The sequence below is a fragment of the Plodia interpunctella genome, chromosome 6 (assembly GCF_027563975.2).
Source record: "Plodia interpunctella isolate USDA-ARS_2022_Savannah chromosome 6, ilPloInte3.2, whole genome shotgun sequence".
Taxonomy (NCBI): domain Eukaryota; kingdom Metazoa; phylum Arthropoda; class Insecta; order Lepidoptera; family Pyralidae; genus Plodia; species Plodia interpunctella.
The window spans coordinates 2437587-2455607 of NC_071299.1; the positions used below are offsets into that span (position 1 = coordinate 2437587).

Consider the following 18021-nt stretch of genomic DNA (forward strand, 5'->3'; position numbering starts at 1 on the left):
TTCTAAATTAAATAATATTTACCAATGCTACAAAAACCACTGATGAGAAGGAATGCCAAATGAAACTCATTTAAAAAGTGTTGGTTTGTTCCCTATCATGCTAGAATATGTGTGTGAGCTAATATGTACGTGAGTTCATCGTTCTGGTAATTATTTATGTATGAAGAGGTAAAAATAGAGCACAAATTCTTGCTTTGATTCTGATAGATTTAACAATCAGCCTCAAAATATTTCTAGCACACCTGTAATTCATTAATAGGATTAAATTTATCTGAACCGCGTGTTGAACCAACTCGGAACACACTGACCCTTCTATTTTGGTTAAGTTTGGGGCTAATGCCCGTAGCTAATTGCATATAATTTACCTATTATTGAAAAGATACCATCGCACCCACTTTGACCGGAGTAATGAACTGTTTCAATAGTAATTGAACTAATATAATAACCAGTTTATAGTAACCTTAATGGCGAAAATGATTTCGAATAACTAACTTCACAATAAGTACCTAATGAAAAAAAAATGCTTTTAAAAATGTTTAATTCCAACTTCCACAATTCTTTTGGAATGTTCACTAAATCCCAAGCATAATTACATAGAATTTCAAGAAGTGGGCCCTCAGACACGCACATAATATTGTCAAGGATGATGCGTACCAATAATCTGACAATTACATAAGGCCTTTATAAAACCATAATGAACTCGCGAAAAAGCTTTATAAAACGGTCCTGGCGATTTATGGATCCATGTGGAATTGTGGATACAAACAGAAAATCGACCTAACGAAAGAGCATGATTAAAATTATAGGGTGATTTGTGTATTTATAAGATCCTCAATATGGTTACATGGATATTTAGCAGCAATTTGTCATGAAACTGCCCAATATCATATTCGTTTTGTTCTCATATAACAATTTTCATTCATTCTACTGATTAAAAAGAAGAGTTTAAACAAGAACCGGCTGTAATAGCGGGGTAGAACAATGGTTACCACAGAGATACTGCGTTATTTCAATGAAACCCAAGCAATTGTGTCTAATGCTTACAATTACGTCTGAACTTCTACCTTCGCCCTTCCCTCAGTCACGACTGACAAAAACCATTCGTGCTTGCCGTGACCACGACGCCCTACTTTTTCTAAAACCATCCATCCATTTTAATCCTTTTTAATACTTAAGCACAATGGAATAAGAGCCAGTTTCCTGTTAGATGAAACTGCTGCAAGTTTTTCGACAACCATTTTAATGGTGCTGTTTAACCTTCAGAATTAGTTTCTTATTCCGTTGTGTTACAGTTGGAATCTGTAGCATCGATATTTTGGTGCTTTGGAAGGCTTAAGCCCACCTGATCCCAGCGTAATAGGTTACATAAGTTTTGTTTCCGGGAGTAACAGGTCGGATCCCGGAGATAGAAAGTTGGAGAGAGGTAAATAGGTTAAACTGTTCGCTATTAGTATAATAGCAAACAGTTTAACATATTTAGTATAACCCAAAGTACACCTCCGATAAAATAAGCATATTAAGCAAGCTGAAATAAGCCGATTGCCTGTTTTCGTAGAGCTTCCTGGCCGTGGAAATTTTGGAAAATCGCGGTGAATTTTTACTAGTTGTTGTAGAATTCTATTGTTTTAAATTTCGTCCAAATTACACGACATTATCGATAATTAAGATGTGCAGTTATTATGCTAATTATGTTTTATGTTATGTGAATATAGAATAAAAACATTATATAAAACGGTGCAGTGAAATTTAGTATCATTTTCGCATAGGTACGCATGCGTAGGTATTATTTAATCATGGTAATCCTTAACCATCCAAACTACTAGTTTCGAACAATGGAAGTAACTAAGTATAGTTAAGCGAAATAAAATTGAAACAGTTAAAGTTGAAACAGTTTGTGATTGATGTTCGGGGAGCCTTCTCATATAATTATCTGATTGGATCTCTAAACCTGTTTTCCATCATGATTATTTTTCAATTTAAAGTAAGGACCATTGAATAATATTTTATTATGCCATTTAAGACTTCAACTCACTGCCAAAATGAGAAAGTTATTGATTCCAAAAAAGAGAACATTTGAAGTCTTATACATATAAATGAATAAACACAAAAATTTAGGACCAATTTTCATGAAATTTGGCATAGAGATAGACGAAACTTTCAGGAATAATATAGGCTAGCTACATGGAATGACCCGAGCGAAGGCAGGACGGGTCCCTAGTTCATCAGAAAAGAAGAAGTACATTATAAAACTATAACATATATCCCATTATATAATTTTACCTTTGACTATGCTGTACCTATCCCTGCCGTACCTGTGAAAGCAAAAAAAAAATTATTATTAATTGATGTAACAGTTGTTAAAATGAAGTTATAAACAATATTATTACTATATAATAATCCTTCTATTTAAGAAAAAAAAATCACAAAAAGTCGGTATGCATAAATGGATTTGTGTAAAAAGAATAAAACATTATAAATCGTATTTACAAACCGATTTACATTTTAAGCAATTGTCGATAAGTTTCACGACAAAAACTGCTTCAAACGAAACGTAATATTAACACACAGTTTGCGAAACGGTCACACTTGGCCGCAGCATGTTCGAGACATTTCAGTTCGAAATTCAAATTCTGTATAGATATTATGCGCAGTGTTCAATTATCGCACTTATTTTTTTATGTGATAAAGTTTGATTTTTAATGTTTTATTACTCTGTCATGGACATGTAAATAGACAATAAATTCAAATTAACCGCATTATTGTTAAGTCAATAGCACACGTCTCATCTGTTTGCGAAAGTAGGCTATTGTGACTGGTAAGTAACTGATTTTCTAGATTGATTGTAGTAGAACAATGGAATTTTTGCTCTAATATACATTGACAATGATGCCTATTAATCAATTTGTTATTTAAAAAAAGCTTCTTGTATTCTAGAACATACATGAAGATCAACAATTATTTTGTTTTCTGCTAACATTTTTAAACCTCTAGCTAGATATATTAAATGCTTAGTTTTTTTTTAGCAAGACATTTAGTATTGTAAGTTATATCTTACATGGTATATTTTCAATATAAGTTAATTAAAAACTTGACCTCCCAGAATTTTTTATCCTATGTAGGAACCTATTTATCTATATCCTAAATGTTTTACCTAAGGTATTCTATTCTGCATTGTGATCTAAGATCTCTTTGACGACAATAAAATATTGATATGATAATTTTGTAAAAGATGCGTTGCTCGTCAATTTTGACGTTAACTTTAAAGTGCGCAAAAAAACGCAAAGTACGTCATTTTGTCTAAACGTTAGCGGCGCGCCGCCGGTTAAAACCAACGTCAAATTTGACGGTACAACTCACCTACTGTTCTTGAACTTTCGAATAAATTGCATTTGAAAACAAAGCTTCACATTTTAATATTTAAATGAGTACATAGAAATGAGTCACTGATATAATTTGATAAAATATGATCTTGAACAAATTTAACTACGCGTACTACTATAACATGTAAACCAGAGACATAATGAATAGATAACTATAGATAAATATGCAAATATAGCTACTGCATATTTAAATTAATCGTTAAATGGCCCATGAATTATTATGGCGAGAACGCAGACACAATAAATGTTTGTAGAGTATATACGCAAGAAGGCTATATCATGTATTCTTACTACATAGTATAAAACATACTCGCTTCCCGCTGTCTGTCCCTGTATACTTAGATCTTTAAATATACACAACGGATTTTGATACGGCTTATTAAAATAGATAGTGTGATTCCTAAGGAAGGTTTATGTGTATAATTTCTTATGGTTTTACCCAAGAGAAGCCGGGACGGGCTGCTAGTATTATAATAAGATTAATAAAAATTGCTAACAATAGAATTCCACCTCAGATAGCCAAGTGTAGCCGATATAGTCCATAGCAAATGTGCCCCCAGGGAGGACTAAAGCTCGATCATTTTCATGGCAACTGCAGCCAAACCTACCCGAATAATAGCATATTCGCCTCTATAACCACAGGGTAAAGTCCATGTAGGCTCACGTTACGTGTGGTTGACTATACTTCCTTACTTATCAAGACAAATGGATTTTTGCTGCGAGATATTTTTTCTTTTTTTCTAGTCTATGCAAATGTTATATTTGTGCATAAATCTTCATTTTCAACTAAGCTTCTTACTCGAGATTTATTACGCTGATAAGAATACATTTCAAATTGAAATGATGCAGTGTTCAACTGTGCATTCAACAGCTTATGATATTCATTGCGAGATAAATTTTAAAATAGATTTTTCTTACTTGATTTATTGAAAGCCAATTAGGTACCTAAGTTTACATGTATGACATTTTATTTTTCTTATTTATTGTCTTATTGCTTATCATATTATAAAATCTGACACCAGAGATTTTACTCAAATCGCCTAAAGGCGTCTGACATGACTTTTACGACCACCTACCGACATTTAGGGTCAAGTCTCATACACACTAGCGAACTAAACTGTCAACCAGTGTGCAGGTTTTCTCGCTATGTTATTTATTGTAACCATATACAGGTTTCATGTAAATCGAGCCATAAATATAAAATAGAATGTTTCGGTGGGTTTAAATGTAAAAGGAGTTTAAATTTTACATTAATGTTTAATGGTTAAATACCCGGGAAATTCTAAAAACCGGTTTGTCTCCCTGATGGAAATTGAAAATCAAGGAATTAGTTGGTACTCCGTAGTACTTACTAAATCAATGTTGAAAATTCAATATTTCTATTATTGACGAAAAATCAAAAGGTCACCAAATTTAGCTGTTTTGTTCCGTTCTGATCTGTCATTTTTTTTGTTTTAAGTGAAATAGGTACTATAGATATTTTAACGTAAAATAGGTTGTAATTATTTAATTTGAAAACTACTAATTGTTTTATTCATTTTCATCACTAAACACTGTTGCAAGTATCTTCTTAGATATCTGCATTAGTACTAAACTACAACTTGAGATCTCTCTAATTCTCTCAACGCAGAAAGTGAGAGGTAGGTAATCGAAGTGATCCGGAAACTTGAGCAGGGACTGGCAACCCGGGCCCGGTAACACGAAACCGGAGCGGACCGCACGGTGTGCGCCACTGGCACGCTTAAGGCTTATGCCGGTTCCACACTGAAGTCGAATAGTTTGACAAACTTTGGCTGATTAGGTAGGTATACATTGCTGGATTTTCATTGTGGTAACTAAAAGCACTCATACAAATTAAACAATGGTCGCATGTATTCGCGTCGACATCTGTCCTTCACACGCCGACGCGAATGCGTGAAAATGGCGTAGCGTAGTATGAGCGCTTTTATTTACCGCAATTAAAAACACTAGCAATGAATCCGCCAAAGTTTGACGAACTGTCCGAGGATAGTGTGGAGCCGGCATTATGTTCTCTTACATCGAGTGTAGGAAGCTTTTTTTATATATTTCGCTACAACTATATGAACCACTCGCGCTCATACAAACTTTTTCTGCCCCTAAATAGGTCATAAAAGTAATTCAAATGCCTTTAGGTAATTTGAATAAAATCTACTCAATATAACCAGTGCTAGCAATAAAACACTCGAAAAGAAAGAAAGGCCTTACAATATAATGTTTTTTAATATGACATTGACATCATAAAAACAAGGATTATAAGTTTTCCTTTTTTCAAAATTTACAACACATTAGGCACTAGAAAATAACAATTTTAGGATTAAAATTCCATCTTTATTTGAGATCTAGCGATATACGTCGATTACTTCGTAGATCAACGACTCTACACTTAATCGCATCGGTTATTTTAATTAAATACAGCAATTATCTAATCTGCCATCAGAGTATTGACGGCAAATTTGTTCTTTTACGGTTTAACCAACTTTTTCTTTGGAAATTAATATTGTAAAATGTTACATAACAACATAACCTTCCATGTGTCATGTCAATTTACATTATTATGAGAATATTTTTATGGTTAAACAGATATGTGAGCAAATACATGACCTTTTTATAATTACTTAACTTGCGACATAGATTCATATCTGTACACTTTGTTACACTATGCAACGACGTCTAAGAATAAGTATCTATATATTTATTTATAGCAAGACTAGCTTTCGCCCGCGGCTTCGCCCGCGTGCATATCTCTATGAAAGCGCAACGGACACGATTTTCATACAAACTTTCAATGGATAGATGATAGATAGACTACTTTAGATAGATGACTTTTTATGAATTTAGAATATTTTTCTACGCTCAGTCCATGATTCTGAACAACTTTTAGTATGAGGGAGGAACTCCGAAATCACGAAAAAAAAATCAGCTGTTCTATACAAAATTAAATACCTAACTTGTGGAAAATGATGTTTTTTTTTGGGATATCGAGGTTGCTCCACGTTGCTCCCACACGAAAAGTTGTTCAGTTCATCGACTGAGCATGTAGATAAAATAATGTACATTTTATAAGAAATCACCCTGTATACAGTAGCTAGTCTAGTTTTTTTTTGTTGCTTTTAAAAACTTAATTTATTTATTCCGCATCTGGTTTTATAATGCTGTTCATTGTACTGCATCCATTAGCTATAAGGGCCGCTTTATATCATTGAAATGGAAGTAATCGCATGAGAAATGGGTCAAGTGTAGAGGGACGTGGCGTGTCACTCAACTGTGTGGACACACCCCTACTTTCCTCGGTGATTATTTGTGGGGCACATGTTGTGTTGACCCTTATATGAAAATGGGTCGTTTATATTTGTTCTACTTTTGAAAATGTGTGCTATGATTTTGTAGTAATATATATATATATATATATATATAGGGTCAAACCACAAAGATTGAGTTAGCCCCAGAGTAAGTTCGAAACTTGTGTTATGGGATACTAACTCAACGATACTATATGTCTGTAATATATACATATATAGATAAACATCCAAGACCCATAGGTCAATCTGAAAATGATCATTTTCCATGTTGATCTGACCGGGGATCGAACCCGGGACCTCCAGTGTAGCAGTCCGGCATGATGACCATTAGGCCACAAAGATATTAATTATCGTAATAAAGAAAAACAGTAGTGGCGTCCCTCCCTAAAATAGAACCACTCCGTATCCGTGAATGCCGTAAGAAGCGACTAAGGGACATAGCCTTGATAGCTTGATAGGCAACAACAGCATTCTCAAGGTGTAAAATCACAGTCGAATCATCAACATTTTTGGGTTTATATTTACGCTGACCACGTTCGAGATATCACAGTCCCGAATGCAACTAAATGGCTGAAAAATACAAGAGGAATAAAAAATAAAATTCAGATACTTGTCATAATAGTTCACAACCACAAGTGAACCATATCAAAAATTCTGCTTGTTTTCCAGGAAGCCTTCACATTGTCTCTGAACTAAGTGCTTTTTGTGATAGTGATTACATGCATTTATAATACTACCGACTCAGCAGAGGAAATAAAACTAAGAGGTACACGACAGCTATGCGATGACTGTGCGATCGATTTGCAAATAAAAAAACAGGATGCAATCCTGAATCATAGCGTAGCACGCGCAAGTGCATGAGTCATTCTGCAATTAAAGTATTTAAAGTGCGTGCAGTGCTTTGGACAAGATAAATCTGCGAAGTGAAAAGTTCGGAATAACCCATATAAGTTACATTTGAGCTAAATCTAAATGTCCCAATTGAAGCCGTTTAGTATTTGTTTTTAGTAGTTACAAAACGCAATAACGTATATTTGACATCACGTTAACTTAAAAAAAATTAAACCCAACGTCACACATAGTCTTCTCACCAGTCTCAAGGTGGGATATATAGGTACCTCCTATAATCGATACTTATGTAACTATCTATTTTCATTTAATATATGTCTTTTTCAAATAATCATTTGTAATTCGACATACATATTTCAATACAAATGCTCTATACGTATATTCGTTTTGTCTATGCATCTCGTCTATGGTCACAATGATGACTCACAACCGACCAAGTCGTTTCTCGAGTTTCCTCCTCCCTTGGAATCGTAGAAGCCAAACGCAAACTTACGCGTTAGGCCTCCGTAGCCTGATGCGAGACCGGTCTACTGCGGTGTAGCTATCATAATTCATAGGATTAGACGGTGCGGTACCGAGTTCAGAGGGCGCTCAGGCGCAAGCCTAAAGCTAGAAATAAATTTCATGCAAACTTTAAACATTTCAAAAATATTCAGGGGAAATATAATTCCGGCCATTTCTTTTTATCCTTTCATAGTTTTATCACTACAAGAATTTCACAAAACAACATTTAAATAATAAAACAACTAAAAGTAAGTAGTTTTTCTCATCTCAATCGATCATCAAAAACTATATGCCAAAATGCAATCACATAATGAAAAAGGTAATTAAATTTCTAGGTTTAAAGAATTTATTTCTCATAAGAATGCAGATATTCACTTACAGAGAAACATAAAGCTACTTAATCATGAACATTTCTTTCTCAACGAGCATACGAGCAACACTATAATTACAAATTATTTACATTTACTTACAAAAACATGCAAATTTTATTAATATCCAAATCGAAATTTCTGTCGAAATTCCGTCCGATCAGCATACCTATCAAATACCCTCAAATAAAATCAAACAAAATTTCCAATTTGGACAACCCATGATTAAAATTTTACTGTTGCAGAATTGAAGGTGTTTTTTTGTAAGTTCATTCAATAAATAATCAATGTTATATTGTTTGATTTCTTTTTACGACTCCTTAAAGTATATTTTAACTCAAAGAAATGTGTCGTCACATTTTATTGCTATAACACAAGACCTTTGAATTTTTTAAATTTCTTTTTTCATCTCATTATTATATTCGAAATGAAGTATCTGATTTGACTTGATGGCCTATGTGATAAAAGCCTACTTAGTTGATCTGAGGCCTAATATTTATTTTGCATCGGGTACTATTGTTAGCTAAATACACCACTGCCGGTCTGGTCTGGAACTTGTTCGAAAATTGCACACACATAAAGGCATACAACAGATTGCGACTTGCGACATGTAACTATACAAAATTTGGATTATTGAGGCCGTGTTATGGTTTAATCGTCTATGAAAGTCCAATGGTACTTCTTAGCAAGTCGTTTAAAGTGAGGACACCTCACCACCAGTACTACTAAAGAATTTTCCATAACTTGAACAGTGAACAGCATCAAGCTAGCCTGCTTGAACCTGTGTGTGGTATTAGCGGCGAGTTTGTAATTAATTTGGGTAGTTTGAAGTGCTGGTACGTAATTAGTAAAAATTGTAATCCAACCTAAACAAAATCATTGCAAAGTCTCATATTGATGTAATCTCGTCTACACATAAACATTTGTGTACAAATACTTCACTAGGTTTACATACAACATGAAAGTTTGTATCACGATATGTCAAATTAAAATAAATGACGTGGTCGTTAGTTTGTTCGTTCTGCTTTGTGTATGAAATACGAATATCTTTTCACATACATAATAATCAACGTAACGCTTTTATGTAAGAGTACTTAAATAATGTGACAACAAAAATCGCCAATCGCACTAATCCTACTGATATTATAAATGCGAAAGTTTGTGTGTATGTTTGTAATTTTTTCAAACCAAATCTAAGTACTGTTTATGTTCTTCAAATAACAAATAGAAAAAATAACAATGATAACTAAGATGTATCACTTTTCTAGTTACTTTTACATATATAGGTATTGTGATTTGTATAAATTTAGCTATATAAATATAGGTACCTATGTCGAATCAACAAAAATAAAAAAGACGTTTCAAAAAACAATATCCACTAAGAGAGTTTGCAAACAACATCATATAATAGCCTTGTCTAAATGCAGTTGTTCAAACTAACGAACAAACCAGCGATAACCGGTTACAGGCAGCGCAGGCACACTTCAAAAACTTGCGTTCAAAATCACACTACGCTATTGATATTGCGAAGTATACGTTAAAATGGAATTTAAAAAGTAATAGTTTAATTTCCATTTCTAAGTTTGATGTCCTCCGTCAAAATTGTTCTTCTGTCCAACGTCTGCTCTGGAGTGAAAGACTAGGCAATAGTTTAAGACTATATAGTTTCGTATTCATATTATTTCAGAGAATAATTAATCAGCTATATTTTCTTTTAAGTAACGGTTTTTTCTGACGATTGTATTGTATAGTATGTTTGTATGTTTTCCCGGCAAGACCTATTTTTCAACAATAACAGTTACTATTCTGATATTGTCCATCCGTAATACTATAAAGAGAAAAGATTTGTAATTTTGTTTGTAATACCTCCATGCCTCAACAACTTAGAACTTAGACCGACATTTGGCACAGAGACAGACGAAACCTTTAGAAGTTAAGTACTACTTTTTTAGTATTGTTTACTCGAGCAAAGCCGGGACGTGGCATTAATAAATAAGTCATTAATAAATAAGTGAGAATTATAAAAAGGCAATTAGAAAATTCACAGAGCGATTAATTCTATGCTTTCTATGTGACCAATACGAGAAAACAAGTGCAGACAACAAAAAAACACAATTAGTGGTTATTAGATTATGAAATATAGAACAATGCATCGCTAAGGCTTGCACCAATGCACTGTCTACTTCAAATCTGATACTGCAACTTGCCCTCGATGTGACGTCCACGGTCCATGATTCGTGTCATAGTAGTACAGCCGACACTTCAATCTGCCGAAAGTCATAGATAGAAAATTCGCCCCAACCAACCGCGGAAATCAAGGCAGGGGGGATAATTTGAGATGCGGGCGATTGTACTGCAAATACTGCAATAAACATTTCCGATTTTTTAAAACTAATTTAAGCGCTGTGATGTCAGAAAATGTTTATTCAACGAATGTCTTTTTGTTTTTTGCACTTCTTTCCCACAGATATAAGAACAAATGTTCTTATTTGTATCTGTGTTCTTTCCTAGTTATTCTGGAATTCAATATCCAGATTGATTTGTTTTACCTATTCCTTTTTCGCAACATAGTCAAATATACCTAAATACTTAGTCGCAATTGCAAAGCAGAATTATGGCCAGAAGAAAGTTATATTGTAATTTTTTTATGTTAAAACAGCTATATTACAAAATTTTAATCCAGGTCAAAATTAAGAATATTTATATTCTTAATTTTGAACTTAATTTTTTGTAGGCACTTACTTCGGGTTAAGTCGAGAATTTATTAATTCTGTCGTCGAATCTATATAAAAACGTGCCTTCCGCCTCCGCCTCCTAGTTTTACTTCATGCCTTTCATTGGATATTTTTCTTTCATTAGTCACTAATTTATTCGCTTTTATTTGATAAACAGACCAATTTTACATGAACGATTTTTTTTATTCAATTTTTCTCTCCTCAGTGGGACGTATTTTCCTCGTAACTATGGACGTAAAAAAACTTTTTTTACTTATACGTCCATGCTCGTAACTTTGAATGTATGAATAATTTTTATTACGTCCTATATTTTGTATCTTAATCATTATTATATTTATTGATCATGATGTAACGGCTATTTAAAAATATGATAACTTGAATGTTGGTCATAGTCATAGCACATTTATTAAAAGTAAGGCATCAATGTGTCCAAACATTGATGCGTCTCAAATGTTATCGAATTATTTTATCACAAATATTTTGTTCCTCAGTTTATCTCGGTAACCCTTCAATTGAGTGGCGATTAGATAACGATATCCCATCCCTGCAATCTGTACAACAATACTTTACTTTTACAGATAAAGTGAAATCAAAGAACCAAATTAATTTCGCCTTAAGTGATTCATAATATATATAAGTAGAATTCCTTATTTTTGGTTTATTGTGAACTCAATATATTTTTTTTTATAAAGATTATTTATAGGTAGGTACCATTTCGGACAAGAATTTCAGTAAATCATATCACTATCTACCATTAAACCTATAAAATATTATCTTACAAAATAAATACATATACATATTCAACCAAAAGATATATTAAACCAAAAGAGAGATAGTGTCACAAAAAATCTGTTAAAATGCTACAGAAGCAAGGCGTTAATTATGAAAACAAGTTTTAATTAAAAAAACGAGTAATCCGTATTACTGACACGGGCCGCACACAAAATAATGTACAGTACAGAAGAATAACCACATAGATAGAATCTTCTTTACACATTTGTAGCCACTTTATACACATTTTAAAATCACTACATTCATATTATGTATGAAATGACGACAACGCTTTTTGTTTTTTTTTCTAAAGTTGTAATTGCATTATAACTTAATCTGTGACTATTGTAATAAATGTAATATATTAATATATAATAAAATGTAGTGAACTACTCTTTGTTGTTTTTATTGGACTAATGCAGAAAATACACCGACAATTCCAGAAGGCTGTAGCAGATCAAATAAATCGTTTGAAATCATAGTTTATACTGTTAGTATAAGTAGTTATGTACATCTTATATCTCACCAAAGTTAAGTGAGTTAGACGCTGAAACCAAAACCCAAATAAGTAGGTAATTTATTTTTGAACTTTTACACTAGAGTGATATAGTTTAGGATATCGTTTGCAAAAACCTTGTTCCTTTATGATTGACGAGTTTTTATTTAAAATCATGATTCGAATGAAGACTTAAATCTCATGTAAAGTATTGTGTATCTAATTATATTTAAAAAAAAAACGAAAAATCAGATGTATTTCTTCGTTATGAATCCTCTCTTCCATCCCTATTTTGCGACCAGCAGTCACGGACATCGCAACTCGGTTTCCACCTCATTGCTATTCTCCTCCCGTCCCTCGATTACCACTAGCGACTGTCAGTCCGTCTGTATGTGTCAACGAACTAATTGTTAAACAAAGAATTGCAATTGTGCAGCAGTACACAAGTTGAGAGGATCACCTTGGCCGTTATGGCGATGTGACGTGTCGCGCACACCCACGAAACTGAGTTCAGATTCGTTTTAGGATATTTTATTGTTTGTATATTTAAATTTAAAGTCGTTTTCCTCTTTAAATATAAAGAAAACCAGTGCCAGAGGTTTTACCAGCTGCAAGAGTAAAACTTTAATAAATGATATACCAATAAACCTCAGGAATCACATTATCTATTTTAAAAACCCACATCTAAATCCGTTGTGTAGTTTTAAAGATCTAAGCATACATGAGACAAATCGACTGCGGGAGGCTACTTTGTTTTTACTACTAGCTGCGCCTCGGGGCGTCGCTCCCGTGGGAAGAAATTCCCACGGGAGCGAACTCTAAAGCTCGAAAGAGCTTTAGTTTTTATAAGTACTCTTTCACGCAAAATCTACTGGACGGATTGTTATGAAAATTGGTACACGTGTACAATATATCCTGGAATAACACACAGGATATTTTTTATCCTGAAATGTCTACGAGAGCGAAGCCCCGGGCCGCAGATAGTATTTCCATAAACTTATATGTATATATCATCTCTGTACGAATCACGTGTAAGGAATATAAAAACGTTGGAGCCTTTTATTACAGACAGTAATTCTTGATACGCACAATTGAAGGGGATACATAAACAGTTTATTGAGCTGTAAAGTCTTACAGTCCTGTTTTATTTTTATTTTTCTACGATTTGGGATTATTACTTGATGGCGCAATACGAAGATTGATAGTTGTAATTATTTGCTGATATAAATAGAAATAATGTAACGAAAATTCTGCACATTGGAAATAGCTTAAATAAGTGTGAAAGTAAAAGTAACAATAGACAAGTTGATTACATTAGTACGCGTAGTTTTCTGGATATGGTGTCGTGCGAGATGGAAAGTGGGCTCAAGGCTCCAGCTCTCTATGGCGGCGAAAGGAACCGGGAATACTCTCAGATGAGAATTTTGCACTAAATAATATATAAATTAAATTGCATCAACGTATTTACCTAATGCTCGCCTTGGTTTCAGAGGTCAGCCAGGACACGAATTTTGCCTGTGTGTTATTTATTATATTCACTGTAGTAATCATAACAGATGAATGTGTAATAACAGTATGGTGCAGCGTTTTTATAAATATATTTCTTTGAAATTTCCCCAAATCCCGTGACTTTTTGAATTATTCATACGTGACATTAACGCATGTACACCGTGATCCTTGTGATTACCCATTTTCACATAAAAACTTAATTTTTCCGTGCTTGTCTAGTTTATACGGATAATTATCTGAAATACCAAACAAAGTTTCCTTGCTAACCTTTCTATTTAATGATCTTTTTAAATTAGGGGTATTATTCACGTGAATACACTCCTTATCAGACCGTGTTTACGTGACTGCCCCCCTTCAATTAACGACTTCAGTTGTTTATCTTCCGATAAGACACCCTTGTTTTAAACGCTTTTATGAGCTTCGTGTCATTAAATTAATGTTATGGTGGAAATAGGGGGATAACTGTTATCAAAATTAATTATTTTTCAATGATTAGTTAACCTACTAAATAGGTTTTTAGTGTAAAATAAGGTCGAAGTCGTGAAAAAATTACGAAAAAAAATTTTGAAAAAATCTTTATATTAAAAATACGAAACAATTACGCGTAAATTCATAATACTTCATTTCCTTTCTAGCTTAGACTATAGTTATGCTGCAGTTTTTTTACTATTTATTAGTGTTTAGTTATATTCATTGCATATATACTAGGCATGACATCAGAAGCCGATGTCGAAAGATTCAATTTAAAAAATGCGGTTTCCTGCTCTAGGCACAATCTCCACCGATCTACCTATAACAATGTGCAACAAAACAACACTAGCCGACCCGACTTCGTTCACCTTTCCAGTAGAACCTTCAACGAAAAAGTGTAAAATTAAGTCAAAATACTTACAGGCACAGAAATCCAATGGTGTAATTGATAAATAGAATAAACACAGCACGGTTTTTTTGTTATAAAAAAATTTAACTGTAAATCGGCACTTTTGGCGGGAAAAACGTACTCTCGTTACGGAGGTAGAAAGAGCACTGAGGTTGGCCCTCTCGGACGGAGGTGGCGGGGCTTAGCGCCTGCGCACCATGGTGTGAGTGTCTGGTGAAAATAACTTAGCCTTGTTGTTCATTGCTGGCTTCTTATGCGGACTAAATATTTCAAGTTTTGAATGAACGAGGCTATAGAGTGTGTTTTTTGCTCTTATTTGACAATAACTTGAAATTTTCGTAAACCAGGTTTAAAATAATGACAAATTGAAAATAGTTAATTAGTTAATGCGGTTACTACAACCCATAGATGTTGTATATCGTTTCTTCAAAAGTTTTCTTTACACGAAGATCTATTGATCAACTTTTCAACCAGGACAGGTTAACATCAAAATTGTCATGATCCTTTGGTTAGATACTTTCCTATTTTCATTAATATTAATAATAGTACACGTTTAAGAGAATTAATGTGAATCCCCTTAAACTTCTTAGCATGTTAGGCTGCTTGCATGAATATACAACAAAATAAGTACAAATCTATTACACGCCGCAATGTAGACCATCCTGTTCGAACCGCTCACATCACATTCACATGCATTCCTCGGTACGCTCACTCATACAGCAATCTCCACAAGTGTTGTCTGCATGCTGCAGGCTGCAACGAGCCCTCATGCGGAACATTTTCCTTTAGGTGAACCGTGGATCACTCTTATTGGGTGTCCATTTATTTTATTAACTGAGGGACTCGATAAATATAATTTTGTTACAATAGGGTGTGGTGTCCGTTGTATTGATAGAATTGAGTGTGTCGGACCAAATAGGTATTTAGAAAATACATTTAGAGACGTTCTTAGTTCATGGAGCTATGTTATCGTCTCACTTGCCTATTCTTAAGCTAGACAAAGGCTAAAAGAGATTAAATCTTTTTCTTATAATTAAATTTAATCATTTTTTTTTTTATTAATATCGTATGTTTAGATTAGACTAAGTAGAGGAAACTTCGGCAGCTTGAAAAAAGCATATGGTGAAGTAAATTGAACTAACTAGCATACAAGAACTAAATAGCTTTAGAATTGTTGATAAATAGAGCAGTCGCTGTTTGAGAGCTCAGTAGAGGCAATTTAGTTAGGTTTTGAATGCCGCTCGCCTTTTCGGACAGGATAATTGCTCTTGTACAATGTTGGTACAATGTCAATTTTCAATTGAAAACATTTTCGATGTAACTTTCCCATGTTCTTACATACAAGATCTTACGAGTACCTAACAAACTTTGTGAGTCAAAGGGTCCTTCGGTTCGAATCCTACATGTGTCACATAAAGTTGTATACAAAACTGGCTCATGTTTTCATAACCACCACCTGCTTCCGGTGAAGGGAAACATCGTGAGGAAACATGCACTCTGGGTGATTATCAACTTGTGTGAGAAATGGAGAAGGTATACCACACCTAATATTGCCAAGACAATAGTTGTGTTTCATTCCACGTAATGAACACGACCCCCGGCCATATACAGTCGTATTCATAGTCATTAAGAATCTAAATAGTCATAGATTTGTTCTCAAATGTCATTTCCATGTTGGTGTAGATAGCTGACGCGCGGGTTAAGTGCTTCGTGAATTTGTTATGAATCTAATTCGAAACTGTTTCCCATACCTACCGATTTAGCAGTAAGATATAATACGAACACGGTAGATAAAAAAGAGAACCACAATTTATCCTGACGTCGTCGTCAGTTCAGCAGCGACCGTTAGCAGAGTCCCTTTTCTCATGTTCTTAGGTCCAAATATTAAAAAAAAAATGTATATATTATACCTAAAAATTATTAAAAACTACAAACGTTATCATAAGTAAAATCACAAAGATCCCTAGCAACTAACCTAGGATACAATAAAATGTTAACAAGGAATCGAATCCGGCCCCAATCAATAAGTATCACTATGACTAAATCGATTCCGCCCCCGATTGCCCGGAAGGGCATAAAATCCCTAATGTCTTCTTTTACAGACAGGAACCATGGCGCATAAAACGTGTTTACGAGAATTGTATTAAAATTAGGAAGGAATATGTATGGACGGACTAGCGATCCGGGATTACAGTAGCATTTAGGTACATTCAGACATTTACATAAACGTAATAGATATACAAATAAATTTATATCTATTTATTCATTTTTAGGGCTTTACATTAAACTAGACTGTCGGAGAAATTTTGTAGACATCTACTAACCACACTAACAGTGTAGGTAGCTAGAAAGCGCATTTGTGTTCTACTTGTAATTTTAGAATAAGTAGGTACTGAAAAAAAAATATCTCATGTAAACTTATTCAAAGTTTACAATTATTTTTTTTCAGTACCTAAGTTTGTTAGAGAGAGGAATCTTGAAAGCAGTTGTCAATTAGTTTCCTTTATGTTGATCAATGATGACAATGCACGACGACAATAAAAGTTTGTGTTTAAATTATTTTTTTTGAAAATACATTTTTCTTTTTTAAACATTTTTCTAAGCGTAGCGCAGAAGAAAACTTAAACAGTAATTCAGACGTACGTATAATTTCTGACTTTAGCTAGAAGATATACCTACTTATGTACATCGATAAATCAACGAACCATCCAGCGAAACAAAGGAGAATAATATTTAATTTGAAATATTTGCGGTTCATGTCCTTTTACAGAAATCAGAGAGAGACAGAGATTAAGGTATATTATAAGCATAATTATTATATATATAACATATTATATGGTAGATAGCATGCAGTACTAAAATTTATTTTTTTAAACCTATTTAACTCAAACACAAAAACAAATTAATTATGAATTATTTATTTTTCATGATCCCGGACCTCGGTCTTAGCCATATAATATATGAATGGGATTCGTATAGTATGTTTTGGTATTTCACAACAAGCGAAAAGATGTTAAATGTTCATCCTTCTGTACTTACAGTGTTACGCCTGTCTGTCCTTGTCCTTTTGGACGCATTCTTTCTTACACCCCACAGGCAATAAACTGAAGTACCGCGTCTTGCGACAAATTACAAATTCTTGAGGAAATAAAGGTGAAAATCGCAGATAGGTACATGAGAAAGATTTTACCGTTTCTCTTTTCTTCGAG

At 33.7% G+C, this 18021-nt stretch overlaps 1 protein-coding gene across 2 annotated transcripts in view; it reads right to left on the minus strand.

The window, feature by feature from the left end:
- The window catches only part of LOC128670686 (uncharacterized), a 50412-nt gene extending 35452 nt beyond the window's left edge, over positions 1-14960 (minus strand). For both annotated transcript variants that reach the window (XM_053746550.1, XM_053746549.1), the window contains exons 1-2: positions 14825-14960; positions 2281-2312 (exon numbers count right to left, since the gene is read on the minus strand). The gene's annotated coding sequence lies outside the window, so the exon portion shown is untranslated. The remainder of the gene's footprint in view (positions 1-2280; positions 2313-14824) is intronic.
- Between the last annotated feature and the right edge of the window lie 3061 nt (positions 14961-18021).